Here is a 16,093-nt window from a genome sequence, read left to right as displayed (position 1 = left end):
CAAATCTTCACTGCTTGGTTAGCCCATCCGTACCTTCAATCAGATTTTTCAAATATGTACTCTTTTCCCACTTGTCCAGTAGTACTCAATGGGAGGGATGATCCAAATTACCTAATTAGTAATTGCTGAAAACTAAAGTACAGTGTACAAATTTTATCTCAATGTTACCAAGAGAGAAAATGCATAGGTATCGGTAGTGACCCCTTACTTAAACATGTGTAACTTAGAGGTAATAAAAACAAAAATGTTAGATAATATCTATTCCAGATTAAAATATATATCAATACACTCAAACTTACAGTAAAAACACCTACATATGTAATAGATGACTATGACTCTGATAGACAAACGTGGGAGTACAGTATGAAGACACTTCTCATCATCTTCACTCCATGAGGCAGACAGTATGAAATGAGAAACAGAGATTTGAAATGTGTTGCAAGACTCTGTGAAAGGCATTAGAGTAAGTTCTACACAAATAAATCAAAGCAGTCTCCTCACAAATGACATTGGACTTATCTGTGAGATGCATGTCCTTATTGAAATGGAGCTAATCTTAGGTAGGTCGTTTCTTTTAAGTAAAATGGACTCTGACTCACTAGCTACTGGTCCACCACCAGTTTTTTCCTTTGCTAAAAGGAAGGCCCCACCCTGAGCCAGCATCTCCCAGGTGGAGGTCTCTTGCTGACATCACCTTCCAGCAGGATAAATTTTCATGGGAACCCAAAGAGAAGAGGAAGAGCTCAAGAAAAAGGGCCTAAAGGAATGACAATAGTGACAATATTTTACACTTTTATAGTGCTATGTGTCAATCAGTGGTCTTAGCACTTTAAAAATACTAATTTATTTTATTCTGACTACACATCAGCTTGTGCCTGTTATTTTCTCTTTTACAGATTATGAAAAATAGGAGCAAAGGTCACACACAAGTAGGAGTGGAGCTGGGTTTGCACCCAAACAATCCTGCCCCAAGGCCATGCTCACACCACTGCACTTTTCCAAAATGTGAGGGTGGTGGAGAGTCCAGCTGAGGGAGAGACTAGAGTGAGAGAAGAAGGCTGAACAGAATGGATGACTCTGATGGACCCACGATTCCAGGAGAGAATGACAAGGATTATGTCACTCAGAGAAAATATTCAGAGTCTCTGGTTTAAACGTAAGCATCTTCAGCTCGAGGACAGGTAGCTGGGCAGGTAAGACAAACTAAACCAAAGCCGCAGCTCTGAAGAGTTTCCTCTTCTGAGGATTCCGCGGGAGTTTCCCTGACCTCATGGCCACCTCTCATCCTTTTCTAAGAAAAAGAGAAACCAGGTGCAGAAGCAGAACTTGAAAGCAGACATGGAACGTGACCGCTGAAACAGAGCACCACATAGAGACAATTAAGTCCCCGGATGTCTGTGGGCCTCCCTGACAGTGGTCAGGCCTACCACAAGAGCTTGGAAGAGCAGAGTTTTCTCCTCATTCCCCCAAGGAAGGAGACATCTTGGCCATCTTGGATGTGTCCTTCCCTAGCTGGCTAAACAGTGGGCGCTTTCACAGGGCTGACACTGTCACACAGCCGAGGCGTCCCCAGCCCTTATGTGGGTTGACAGAGGACTTAGAGCATCTTGCCTTAGGGTCACCTCTTTTCCAATGCCACTTCAGTCCCATACTTCTTGACCTGAGACTTATTAGTAAGAGTAAAGATTATATGATTATATAGATGTGTATATTTATGATTGCACTTGAACAGCCATGTGATTATTTTATAATTATATATATATGAATAACTATAAACTATATCTGTAATTTGTTTCTAATTCTATGTTTATATGAGAACATGCTGAGGCTTCAGACCCTTGCCTGGGCTCTTGTGGAGTTTCTCCCCCACACAGGCCTTTCTGCTTCATCAAAAGTTGTAAACAAGGAAGGCAGAAGACAGAGTCATCTACTAATACAGAAGTGGGGCTGTCACATGACCTCATCATAGAAATGACATCATTTTTGTCACATTCTATTGGTTAGAAGCAAGTTTTCAGTCTCTCGGTTCTCAGCTGCATGAGACGCCAAGAGACAGAATCACTGGGCATCATCTTAGGGTCTATACGCAGAGGCTGGGCCATCACTAAACAAGATCATTGCAAACTCATGTCCCGGGCTGGGCTGGATGATCTGCAGAGCTGAACTATGTTTATGAAAGCAAAGCCCTGGATACAAGAACCAGAGGTGCCCACAGGAAAGGCTGGTCTTGCATTCTGTGTGAAGCTAGGCTGGTGTTCTCTCCAAATACTTTCTCTTCACACCTCCTGCATCTCTAAAGAAGCACCACCACTAAACCTATCTGTTTTTTTCTATCGAGTGTCCTCCCGTCAGGCAAATCTTCTGCTCTATTTCTTCAAGCTTGTTTTCATGCAGATGCCCACAAACTTACTTCTAGTAATTATTTCTTTTCCTTCACTCACTTTATTTTTTAGTGGTTTATTTCTCTTGTATGGATTAACTAGTCAATTTAATTAGGGAATTGGTATTTTCTAAATAAATCTTTCTACTACTTTTTGGACCATATAAGCAAAAATCCTCTTGCCAAGCCTCAGCTCACTTCCCACATGGGCACTAGACAAAATTAGTGGGAATCCTGGGAAGTCAGGGATTGGCATAGTTCTTAAGCATTAGCAGACATGTTGGTCACAAAGTTATAAAATATGTATCTTTGATTTCCTTATGTCCCTGATGACATCAGACCTGGCACTCAATCCCTGTTTGTAGAGGTGAACTCAACTAAACTCCTCCCTGTTCACTGAATAATATGTGAGCCCAACAACCTCTCATGTCATGGACCAAATTCCCTTGTCTTATGTCATTTTTCCAGGTGGGGTGCTGTTCACATGGGGCCATTTCTCCTTTTCCACCTCATTTTCCAGGTGTGAAACACTGTATTTCAATCACTCAGGGTCCTTTCTCTTTCTTTTCTTTCTTTTTTTTTTGAGACGGAGTTTTGCTCTTGTTACCCAGGCTGTAGTGCAATGGCGTGATCTTGGGTAACCACAACCTCCACTTCCTGGGTTCTGGCACTTCTCCTGCCTCAGCCTCCCAAGTAGCTGGGACTACAGGTGTGCACCACCATGCCCAGCTAATTTTTGTATTTTTAGTAGAGATGGGGTTTCATCATGTTGATCAGGATGGTCTCGATCTCTTGACCTCATGATCCATGTGCCTTGGCCTCCCAAAGTGCTGGGATTATAGGCGTGAGCCACCACACCAAGCCAGGGTCCTTTCTTACAGAAAGAGATGGCCAAGGGCAGACCTGTGTTCCATGGATCAAATCCAAACTATGGTGCAGTAAAATAAAAGCAGAGCTCAAGTGGTAACAGGACACCTATAGTAAAGACCATCTGAGAGTGCCCTATGACTGCAGAACACTGCTGTGTGGTTGCAGAGAAGGAAAAACTGCTTTGGTCCCACATCTCTTCCCAACATAGAGTTTGCATGAGGGTCTCATAAAGAGGGCTTATGCAGAAGACTCTGGGAAGGAAGGCAACCTTTACTCACTAGACTCAGGAGGGTCTTTGCAGTTGGATGCTTGTGAGGCCTGAAGGTCTTGCAGGGCAGAGATCACCGGAACACCACAGGCTCTGCCTGTGTTCTCAGAATATGGAGCAATTCTAATTGCTCTGTGTCCACAATGCTACAGAGATAAAAGCCCCTTGATGCATGTGTGTGTGGTCAGACCTTATGGCACCTCATCAACTGCACCTCTCTTGCCAAAGCACCTGGATAGATAATGGGTGGTAAAAGCTCAGTGTCCTTAGTTAGCATTTCTTAGAACCACATTTGCTATTGAATGCTGCAGAGAAGTGCTCTTCCTCAGGCTATCTTCCTTCTCAGTCCCCCTCCCCAAAGCCTGCAAGATTAACAAGATCATGCACCCAGTAAAGGCACAGGAAGCTCAGAGATTCAATGTGGATCACCTGTGCGGATCACCCCACTGGAGAGTGTGTTGGACCCCTGGACTCATGCTATGAAATTCTACTCGTGTCTTTGCCTTTATTTCTTTTCTCACTCAGAGTGATTCTTCTGGAATGCAGATCTGAGCAATGTCCTTCCTGACTTCAGTGATGCCAAAGCTGCACACTGTCCTTGGGACAAAAGACAAGGTTCTACCCAAACCCATGAGCTTCAGCCATTGAACATGCTCACTGCTCCAACCTTGCTTTCTGCCCTGTGCTCCTTTCTCTCTAATCTCCACCATGAACTGCTGAGAGTTCCCCAGACTCCCTGTGTGCTCTTTCTTCTGAGCCTGTGTTTGTGATACTGATTCCCTAGAAGATCTTTCCTGCCATTCACCCAGGTTAACTGGGTTCCTCATCTAGGTCTCTGTTTAGACACTGCATCCTCCTGGAAGCGGTTTTCCCACACTAATTACAGTAGCCTGCATTTACCAGTTCTTTCAATCCTGTTGTGGAATCTTTGGTGTTTCACTCACTGAGGCCTAGGAGAGCCTGATGCATAGTCACTGCCTAATACAGGTTTGCTAAATAAATGTGGGGTCAACCATGAGATACCACCTTACTCCTGCAAGAATGGGTGTAATTAAAAAGCCAAAAAATAGTAGACATTGGCATAGATATGGTGAAAAGAGAACACTCTTACACTGCTAGTGGTGAGAATATAAGTTAGTACAGCCACTTTGGCAAAAAGTATGAATGTTCTGGAAAATCTTACCCAACAAGAAACCCAAGTGGCACTCAGGTGATCAGAGGGACACACTTTATTACATCAGCAGGCCCAGAAGGGTTCACACCCAAAAGTCTGGACCCCAGCTAAGAAAAGTACACAGTTTTTACAGGTAAAGGGGCAGGGGAAGTAACTCAGGACTTTAGACAACGCAGCAGGTTTTAGACGAAGTGGCAGTTTCCCTTAAGGCTTTCCAGTTAGTAAGCAATAAACTGAGGTACAGAAGCAGAAAGGGGCAGTTACTAACAAAAATAGGGGCAGTTTTAAAATAGGGACAGTTGCTGAGTATGTGCTGACAAAATCCTGGGCAAAATTTCCACTTTATCCCCCACTTTGATGCTCTCTTATGGATATTAGGGAGCATCCCCTTTTACACCCTGGTGTCTGTACTTAGAGGCTTGTACTCACAGAGGGCTAGTAATTGAGCACTTGGTTTTCTAATTACCATTGTGACATGGTAAAAAGCCCCATAAAACTGCAGACCTCAACCATACCTCAGCTTTCTGTTGAAACTGCTCTCTATAACCCAAATGTGAATAAGTAATTAAGAATGGTGATCGCCACCCTACCCAGACAATGTGTAAACGAATGCTAATCTTGGCTTTTGTGAACCACTTAAGTAACAATCAGAATGTCATATAGTTCCCTGGCCCTTGGAATGTCTGGAATCCCCTCACCCTCATCTCCGCCCAGAAGGTGATTTACAGAATCCCCTGGCCCTCAGATTGTCGAAATCCTTTCAGCCCCACCCCCACCCCACACCCTCATCCCAGAGGTGGTTTTAGGGCATAAAAAGGTCTTGTCACCCTCCTTTCGGGGCCACGGGTTGGAGAGACGTGAGTCCTCCGTGTCCGCTGGCAATAAAGACCCTGCAATTTGGCATACTTTTGTCTTGGTGTTGACTTTCTATGCTTGGGCCAGTACAACATTTTGGAGGCCCCAGCGAGATTTATCTTTGTCCATCACCAGACAAAAGCCATCTTAGACTCTTGCCTGGGCGGCCGCTCCCACCTTGCAGGCCTCTAGGGGAAGCACCCCCTGAGCTGTCCCAGGGCCCCAGAGTGCCACCGTGGAGGATAAGCGACCACCCGGCCAACGTTCATCCAAAATTCTTCAGGGTCTTAAAAGCCTCCAAAGGTAAGTTTGGTCTGCAATCTGGTCTGGAATCTGGGAACTAGTTCAAGGGGGGTCTGAGTCAGGGGACTGGATGCAGTCATTGCAACTCTGACCAGGCAAGCCTCACTGAGACGTCACTTGAGGCTCCTGGTGGTGGACACAGTGGGTGTCAGCCTTCTGGTAGCTGGTACAGTGGGTATCAGCATCTGGTAGCTGATATAGTGGGTACCAGCATTCGATTGTTTTCCATAAACTCTGTGTGAATGAGAGAGTGAATGTGTATATATGTAGTCCCCGTAGCTGGAAAGCTACGGGGCTTGTGTCAGCCTTCACCTGCGGTTCCATGGGAGCGTCATAAGGCATAATGGTGATTCACCTCAGAGCTGTCCTACTCGGATCTCCATCCTGAGGTGACCAGGCCTGGGGATTATACAGATACACCTTAGCCAAGATGCCCCTGAAACATCCCTCTGGGAACATGGCTGGGCAGGCAACAGACTGGTCTCCCATCTGGGGGGCGCCCATCCTTTGTCAGTCAATCCTATATGTGGTACTGTCCTTATTGTAAAATTTCTGGTTTTGTTAGACTCCTGTTAGCTGAAAAACAGTGGTTTAGACCTGTTATTCTTGAGGTGGATAATATTCTCCATTGGCTAAGTGACCATTGACTTCAAGAAACTCTAATTTAGTTTACACCTCTGGAAATAATTCTGTTCTCTTTCCTTTTCTTCTTCTTATACTATCATTGAGGCCTCATTCTTCCTTTTTTTTCATATCTGAGAGAAAATTCTGCCCCCAATAACTTGGGTGTAGTTTTTTTTCTCTGTTTTAGAGAATAAAACTTTAAATAAGTTTGATTTAAACTTTAAATTCTCTTTACCACCCATCTTTGCACGTTTAGGGTAAAAAAAGGAGCAATTGTCTCTTCTGTCAAAAGAAACAGAAACAAGGAAGAACAGAGAGAAAGTAGACAGAAGAGAGAGGAGAGAGGACAAGAAAGTAAGAGAGGAGACAGAGAAGAGAGTGGAGGAAGTAGGAGAGAGGAGACAGGGAAGAGAGTGGAGAAAAATAAGGAGAGAGAAATTTAATGCTTTATAGAGTCCCTGTGTCAAGGCGACCAAGAAAAAAAAAAAAAAAGCCACAGGGGTGGGGAACTCGAAGCTGGCCCAGTGGCTGGGAGCTTCGTTTTAAAGTGATGCAAAAAGTTTTTTTTTTTCCTCTCTGCTGGCCACCAGCCCCACCTGGCTTTCAGGCAGGCCGCACAGCCTCAGGGTGCAGCATTTGCAACTGCAAGGTTGTTGGTTTAAATCCTCAGTAAAGCCAGTTTTAAATTAGTGAAATCTCTTAAGGGAAATTTGGCATTAAAAAAAAACACACACACACAAATGGGGTCGTCTAGCTCCCGGCCTTGTACCCCCTCCAATGCATGATGGGCAACTTCAAGGTTGGATTCTCAGTCCAATATGGGGTGAAATTAACCCCTGGAAAACTCTGCTCTTTGTGTGAGCTAGAATGGCCATCTTTTGGAGTTGGGTGGCCAGATACTGGAACCTACAACCCAAAAATTATTCAGGCTGTATGGAAAATGGTTGCAGAAACTCCTGGATACCCTGACCAGTTTCCATACATCGACCAATGGTTGGGTTTAGTCCAACAGCCTATCCCATGGCTAAAGCACTGCATAAAACAGGCTTGGCTTCAGGTCATGTTAGCCGGCCCAAAGAAGGCCCCTACTGCACTGACCATTCTCCCCACCCCAGAAGAGGATCTAGAATTACCTCCACCTTACTTTAGACTCTCTGGACAGAGGTCTCAGCACCCCTCTCCAGACAGCACTGATAGCCAGCCCTTGTCCCCACTCCACACCCATAGCGGGGCTCCATACCCACCCCAGGTATTACCCCTTCGAGAGGTGCCCCCAATGGAAGGAGGTAGCTGGGGCCACCCTTTCTTCATCCACATCCCCTTCTCTTCCAGTGACTTATATAATTGGAAGGCTCAACACTCCCCCTTTTCTGAAAGGCCCCAGGCACTCACAGGACTCCTAGAGTCTATCTTACTAACCCACTTCCCCACCTGGGATGATTGTCAACAATTACTCCTAATACTGTTTACTGCAGAAGAAAGGGGCAGAATTAGACAGGAGCCCATAAGGCCATAGTTGGAACTGGGGGAGGCTCGGTGGAGGACCACCGGGAGAAAATTAATGAAATTTTCCCTTCCACCCAACCCCAGTGGGACCCAAACACCTTGGCGGGTCTACAGGCTTTGAACAATTTTCACTGGTACCTACTAGAAGGGATTAGGGGAGCCACCTGAAGCCCACTAACCTCTCCAAGGTAGGGACTATAACTCAGGGCCCGCAGGAGTCGCCGGCTGCCTTCCCTGAGCGTACAGGACACTTATCGCACCTACACTCCTATTGACCCTGAGGCTTCAGAAAATCAGCAGGTCATCAATCTGGCTTTCATTTCCCAGTCAGCCCCAGATATTAAAAGAAAGTTACAGAAGTTAGAGGGATTTCAGGGAATGAGTTTGTCCCAATTGTTGGAAATTGCCCAAAAAGTTTTTTACAGTAGGGACACTTCAGAAGCCAGACAGGATAAGAGAGTTACTAAAGCAGTAATCGCAGCTCTTCAGGAAACCTGAATTATCCCATGGGGACAGGGAACCCCAAAGGGGAGCCCCTGGGGTCCCCAGCCCAGCCTAGAATGCAACCAGTGTGGGTACTGCTGACAGATAAGCCACTGGAAGAACGAGTGCCCAGAAAGGAGAAGTCAAGAAACAACTCAGGGAAACCCACTGAGGGCCATTCTCAATTTAGAAAGCCAGAATTGATGGGGCCAGGGCTCTTATTTATTAAGCCCCCAGGAGCCCAGAGTCACTTTAAAAATTGGGGGCACACCTGTCAGTTTTTTGGTCGACACAGGAGCGGACCACTCAGTCCTTACTCGGCCTCTGGGACCACTATCCAGCAGAAGAACAATTATTCAGGGGGCCACAGGAAATACCACAACTAGCCCCTGGACCACCAATTGATTCACTGATCTGGGGAACGGCACTGTCACCCACTCATTCTTAGTCATTCCTGAGTGTCCATACCCACTCTTAGGAAGGGACTTACTTCACAAACTCCATGCAAATATTTCTTTCAGTGAGGGTCAGGCTTGCCTCTCAATTCCTCCTCCCTTAGCCAAAGGGCTGCTCACTATCTTGGAGCAGATCCAGGGAGCCGGTATGCACGACCATTCTTGGGGCCTGCTCTGTCCACTGACCTAGAATGAGACTCTGCAGGAGGCCTCTGCATCATGCCCAGCCTGCCAAAATTTTGCTTCTGCTCAGGGACCAACAAGAGACTGCTATTCTCTGAAGCCAACATCAGTCTGGCCAGTCAAGCAGGTACTTTCCAAACTGGAACAATTAGATCCAGCCAGCCATCCTTCCTAGAAAGCCCTGCTATGTAGTGATCAAAGACATGGGCTTTAATCACTTGGGTTCAAATCCCAGCTCTCCCATTCATTAGCTGTGCAACTTTAGGCAATTTTCCTAACCAGTCTGAGCCTCAGTATCCTCATCTCTAAAAGGGGTACAATGATTCCTACCTCTTAGGGTTGCTGTGTGCATAAAACAAAGTGATATACGGAGTGACTGGCACATTGCATTCAATGTGTGGGAGCCATAGTCTACTCAGAGTGTTACTGGGTTATCTACCGGCTCTGCCATGGAAAGGGTATTAGACACAGATGGGGACAGAAGTCAGCTGTGGGAGCCGCACTAGGGAGATCAAGAAGGGTGGAATGGAAAGAAACAGGGGGCCCAGAAGCCTGGACTTCCTCGTGGGCTGAGGAAGGCCATGGAGGGGAGCATCCCAGAAACCACCAAGAACTGTGTGGTGAGTGGCCAGCCTGCACTACTAGGTACACAGTGCCATGCCAACACTGATGTGGAACTGCTTCCTTCAATCAGAAAGAGGAGATTGCTTTTCCCCTCTTCTAACACTTTTAAATGACTGTGTTTGCCTGCTGATAGTCCCTAAGTATGACGTGATAAATATCCCATGGAAAGGAACCAAGGAACACGGGCCTAAAACCCGTGAGGTGGTGTGAGGGGGAGGAGAGGAGAGGGAAGGGGCAAAGGGCCAAGCACAGTAAAAGATGTGATGGTGCTTTGGCGCCACCAATCGCATCTCTGACTTCATCTACTAGTCTCCTCTCTCCCTCTGTCCAGCCACACTGGCCCCTCTCTATGCCTTGAACACCTCAGCTGTGTTCTACCGCAGGGCCTTGGAACTTGCTTTCCCTCTGCCTGTGGGATTCTTCCCACAATGGCTCATGCTCCCTCCTTCCGCTAAAACGTCACCTTCGTGGTCAGGCCTTCCCTGGCCGTCCATGTGAAACTGCCACTACCCGCTTTCTGCTTAGTTTTCTACAGTGCATCTAAAGCCATCTCAACGTGCTGTTAGTCAACTCTGGCTCCTTCCCTTTCCCCAACCTCAGTTACCATAAGAGCAGAAGATTTTTTTTTTTTTTTGATGGAGTTTCGCTGTTGTTACCCAGACTGGAGTGCAATGGCGCAATCTCGGCTCACCACAACCTCCGCCTCCTGGCTTCAAGCAATTCTCCTGCCTCAGCCTCCTGAGTAGCTGGGACTACAGGTGCGCACCATCATGCCCAGCTAATTTTTGTATTTTTAGTAGAGACGGGGTTTCACCTTGTTGACCAGGATGGTCTCGATCTCTTGACCTTGTGATCCACCCGCCTCAGCCTCCCAAAGTGCTGGGATTACAGGCATGAGCCACTGCACCCGGCAAGAGCAGAAGATTTTTTATCTGCTTTATTTATCCCTTCATCCCTAGTGCCTAGCACATAAGAGGTACCCAAAAAACATCTGTTGAATAAATGGAGTAGGAAAGGGGAAGATGGAATTAGAATCACATTTTAATAATCCTAGATCCTCACTGGTCTGAAAGAACTCTTGTTACTAACATCATTGAAGGTGCTGGGAGAGTTCCAAAGCAAGGATCAGATACCATCTGAGGCTTCCTCTCTTGCGCCCAAGAACTCCTCAACAGATTTCCCCAAAGTGCAGATTGTTTCAAATATTTCGTTCAGAAAAAGGCTGGGCCTATGCTCTCCTTGTGCCATGAGAGGGATGCCTTAAAATAACACGGGGATCAGCCAAGCCACCACCTGTACCTGGAGGCAGATGAGCACTGTATTAGTTTCCTATTACACGGTAACAAATTACCACAAACTTAGTGACTTAGAACAAAACATTTATTCTCTTACAGTTCTGGACGTCAGAAATCCAAAATTACTTTCACTGGGCTAAAATGAATGTGTTGGCAAGGCCACATTTCCTCCAGAGGTTCTAGGGGAAAACAGTTTCCTTGCCTTTTCCAGCTTCCAAAGCTATATTTGTTGCGTTTTTGGCCTTCTCTTCCACCTCCAAAGCCAGCAGTGTAGTATCTTGCTGAGGTAGTTACATTGCCTCCTTCTCCTGTGTCCATTCTCTCTCTCTGGCTCCCCCTTATAAAGACATTTGGGATTGCATTTAGGGGTCCACACAGATAATTCAGGATAATCCCCTCATCTCAAGATCCTTAACTTAATCACATGTGCAAAGTCCATTTTCTCACCTGATATTCACATGTTGCAGAAGTTATAAAGGGGTTTATTTTGGGGGCCACTATTTAGCTTACCACCAAGGAAGCAAGCTCCAAAAGTCTGGAAGAAACACAGTTCAGATCCCTGGTCCACATAAAATAAGTGTCAGATTGGGAGCCTTGGCAGCATCCCAGGCCAGGGTCTTTCTTTCACTGTAACTTTTTTTTTTTTTTTTTTTTTTGAGACAGAGTTTCGCTCTTGTTACCCAGGCTGGAGTGCAATGGCGCAATCTCAGCTCACTGCAACCTCCGCCCCCTGGGTTCAGCCAATTCTCCTGCCTCAGCCTTCTGAGTAGCTGGGATTACAGGCACGCGCCACCATGCCCAGCTAATTTTTTGTAATTTTTAGTAGAGATGGGGTTTCACCATGTTGACCAGGATGGTCTCGATCTGTTGACCTCGTGATCCACCCGCCTCGGCCTCCCAAAGTGCTGGGATTACAGGCTTGAGCCACCGCGCCTGGCCTCACTGTAACTATTTGTATTTAAGTAGGCAGTAGGCCAGGTGCAGTGGCTCACACCTGTAATCCTAGCACTGTGGGAGGCCAAGGCTAGTGGATCACTGGAGGTCAGGAGTTAGAGACCAGCCTGGCCAACATAGTGAAACCTCATCTCTATTAAAAACACAAAAATCAGCCAGGTGAAGTGGCACGCACCTGTAATCCCAGTTACTCAGAAGGCTGAGGCAGGAGAATCGCTTGAACCTGGGAGGCAGAGGTTGCAGTGAGCCGAGATTGCACCACTACACTCCAGCCTGGGGGACAGAATGAGACTATGTCTCAAAATAAAAAAAAAAGTAGGCAAAGGAGAGTTCATTTTATGGAACTGAGCATTCTGGCCCTTGGAGGACCACCTTGAAAGGGAAAAGCAGTTTTCTCTTCTCCAGCCTAAAGCCCCCAACGGACGGCTGAGGTGTATATTCCAGGATGTGTGTGCTGAGGGTCAAGGGGAATCCATCAGGACCTCCGAACTTTCCTAAAGGCTTTCACACAGGAGAGCGGGCTGCAAAGAAATGGTCTGAACCATATGAACAAGCCCCAGAACAAGCCCCAGGATGGCAGATAAGTTCTGCCTCTCATGAGTGCTGCTTGGGATGGAGGATTCTGAATCCATCTGGGCTTGGAGAGGAAAGCTGATGTGGTCAGAGTGCCATGAGCACCACATCAAACACTAGGAATGGGCAGGTCAATGGCAATCTGCACGCTGTGACCTGGTCTACATGGCACCTCTGGAGGCTATAGGAAGGTGGCTTCTATCCAGACCAAAAGTGACTTGGAGAAGCACACCCTGAGAAACATGAAGAGAAACCGCTCCAGAAGACAACTGTACACCGTGGACACTCTCCTCTGTTGTGTGGACATCAGATGCTTTCTTACTTCGTTGGAATATGCTGCTAATTCTGAACCATTTCGCATCACTTCTCCCCAAAGCCCTCAAGGGCCAGTGATGTAACTGAGGAGGGTAAACTTCTAATGTAAGAACAATACATTTCTCTTACCAGGTTTATTGATGTGAGGTTCACCAGTGGACCCAGCTGAACAGCAGGATTTAGTGAAGAAATGATACAGCAGTGACAGCCAGGGGAGATTTTGCCCCCTAGAGGACATTTGGCAATGTTTGCAGACATTCTTGGGTTTTACAGTAGGGGAGGGGAGAGTGTCACTGGCACTTGGTGTGTAGAAGCTAGGGATGCTGTCAACATCCTAAAATGCACAAACAGCCCACACAAGAGATGATTATCCAGCCCAGTATGTTTACAGTGCTAGGCCTGAGAAGTCCTATACTAGAGAAACAGGAACTAGGAGGCAAAGAAAGTCAACCTCTACAAACATGAAGATGTTTTAGGCAATTAAGGGAAACGAAGAGCATGCCTTCCTTAATTGTCTGGAAAAGGAGGTAATGAGTAGAGCTCTGGGTTCTGACAAACTCTAGAACAATGTGTTTGTGAGGAGAGAGTGCAGGGTGGCCTGCTTGGCTAGTGCTGCCGGTTGGAGAGCAAAGTTGGCTTGTACTTCCACTGGAGTGGTGGCAAGGAACTCTGCAAGGTGGCTCACGCCTATAACCCCAGCACTTTGGGAGGCCAAGGCAGGCGGATCACAAGGTCAGAAGTTCGGGACTAAAAATACAAAAACTAGCTGGGCATAGTGGCACATGCCTTGTTAACCCAGCCACTCAAGAGGCTGAAGCAGGAGAATTGCTTGAACCCGGGAGGCGGAAGCTGTAGTGAGCTAAGATCACGCCACTGCACTCCAGCCTGGGAGACAGAGTAAGACTCCATCTCAAAAAAAAAAAAAAAAAAAATCAGCTGTTAGGTATCTTTTAGTATCATGATATGGAAGTGAACTTAAACATGAAGCGGTTTTCCCACACTACCTGGAGCACCTCCCTTCAGCATCCTCCTAGAAGAGAACTCTTTCCAAGCTCAGTTGCCATTAGCTGTGGAGAACTTAGTAATGTTCTCAGGGGAGTAGCTGAGGTGACGATGAGGCTGAGCAGAAGTTAGGCGTGAAAGAGAACTTTTTGGGGGAGTCTCTCTGAATCTGCTATGATTCTGAGGGCTGCCTGATTAAAATAAAATTATATAAGAAAAAAAAAAGAAAGACAGGACTTTTTTTTCTTTTTCTTTTAGAGACAGGGTCTTACTCTGTCACCCAGGCTGGAGTACAGTGGTGCAAACATGGCTCACTGCGGCCTCAACCTCCTGGGCATGACTGATTCTCCTCAGGATCACTTGAGGTCAGGAATTTGAGACCAGCCTCAACATAGTAAGGCCCATCTCTACAAAAATTTTAAAAATTAGCCGGCCTGGTGGTGTGCATCTGTAGTCCCTGCTACTTGGGAGAAGTAGGAGGATCCCTTGAGCCCAGGAGTTTGAGCCTGCAGTGCACCGAGATCGCCCCACTGCACTCCAGCCTGGGTGACAGAATGAGACCCTGTCTCTTAAAAAAAAAAAAGTAAATAGCTGGGCGCGGTGGCTCACACCTATAATCCCAGCTTTGGGAGGCCGAGGCAGGTGGATCATGAGGTCAGGCGTTCGAGACCAGCCTGGCCAACATAGTGAAACCCCGTCTCTACTAAAAATACAAAGAATGTCAGGAGTGATGGTGGGCACCTGTAATCTCAGCTACTTGGGAGGCTGAGGCAGGAGAATCGCTTGAACCTGGGAGGCAGAGGTTGTAGTGAGCCGAGATTGCACCACTGCATTCTAGCCCAGGTGACAGTGTGAGTCACTGTCTAAAAAAAATTAAAATGTTTTTAAATAAAATAAATAAATAGGAAAAGCACTGTGTGAATGAGTTGCAAGCTAAACTAGACACTTGTTTCATGAAACACCATTTTTACTAGAAAGATTAACAGGCAAATGATAATTATTTAGACTTTACTATTTGACAGACTTTTTCTTGAAAATGGATGAAGTGAGATTGTTAATTCAAAAAAAACTAGCTGGCAGGCACAGTGGCTCACATCTGTAATCCCAGCACTTTGGGAAGCCAAAGTGAGCAGATCACTTGAGGTCAGGAGTTCAAGATCAGCCTAGCCAACGTGATGAAACCTCATCTCTAATTTAAAAAATACACAATTATCTAGGTGTGGTGGTACACACCTATAATCCTAGCTATTCAGGAGGCCAAGGCAGGAGATTTGCTTGAACCTGGGAGGTGGAGGTTGCAGTGAGCTGAGATCACACCACTGCGCTCCAGCCTGGGCAACAGAGTGAGACTCTGTCTCGAAAAAAAAAAAAAAAAGAACTGGCCAGGCACAGTGGCTCATGCCTTTAATCCCAGCACTTTGGGAGGACAAGGCAGGAGAATGGCTCGAGCTCAGGAGTTTGAGACTAGCCTGGGCAACACAGGGAGATCTGATCTCTACAAAAAGTTAAAAAATGAGGTGGGCATGATGGTGCATGCATGTAGTAGTCCTAGCTACTTGGAAGGCTGAGGTGGGAGGATCACTTGAGCCCAGAAGTCAAGGCTACAGTGAGCCAAGAATTCACCACTGCACTCCAGTCTGGTCAGCAGAGCGAGACCCAGTCTAGGGGTGGGTGGAAGAAAGGCTGGGTGTGGCAGCTTATGCCTGTAATTTCAGCCTTTGGGAAGCTGAGGCAGATGGATCACTTGAGGCCAGGAATTCAAGATCAGCCTGGTCAATGTAGCAAGATCACAAGACCCCATCTTTACAAAAAATTTTTTAAAAAGCTGGGCATGCTGGCACATACCTGTGGTCTCAGCTACTCTGGAGGCTGAGGAAGGAGGACTGCTTGAGCCCAGAAGTTGAAGGATGCAAGTGAGCTATGATTGCACCACTGTACTCCAGCCTGGGTGACTGAGGGAGACCCTATCTCAAATAAAATAGAACAAAAGAACCAACAGTATGTTACCAATGGTAAAAATCAAGCTTTCAAGAGAAAACTCAAATTTAGAAAACATGCATTGGCCACTGCGAGCCTAACAGCTTCCCAATACTTAAAGACTTTTTAAAATGAGATCAGTGGTGATACTAATGAATATGGTTTTTTGACAATGTAAAATAAAATGTGTCAACATTCGGAAGATCTACATAACTCAATGAAACAATATTTCCCAATAACCAATTGAAAGTA

The 16,093-nt window shown here is 46.3% G+C and overlaps 1 protein-coding gene across 13 annotated transcripts in view; it reads right to left on the bottom strand.

Moving 5' to 3' along the window:
- The window catches only part of LOC108590331 (putative uncharacterized protein C6orf52), a 231,302-nt gene that overhangs the window by 161,437 nt on the left and 53,772 nt on the right, over positions 1 to 16,093 (bottom strand). For 2 of the 13 annotated variants that reach the window (XR_013534000.1, XM_078368778.1), the window contains one exon: positions 11,088 to 11,357. The exons of 10 other annotated variants lie outside the window; for them this stretch is intronic. The gene's annotated coding sequence lies outside the window, so the exon portion shown is untranslated. Of the gene's footprint in view, positions 1 to 11,087; positions 11,358 to 15,709; positions 15,829 to 16,093 lie in introns of those variants that run through there. One more of the 13 variants, XR_013534003.1, reaches the window with a different exon arrangement.

The sequence above is a fragment of the Callithrix jacchus genome, chromosome 4 (assembly GCF_049354715.1).
Source record: "Callithrix jacchus isolate 240 chromosome 4, calJac240_pri, whole genome shotgun sequence".
NCBI classification, from domain to species: Eukaryota; Metazoa; Chordata; class Mammalia; order Primates; family Cebidae; genus Callithrix; species Callithrix jacchus.
This window is presented reverse-complemented; position numbering and strand designations above follow the sequence as displayed.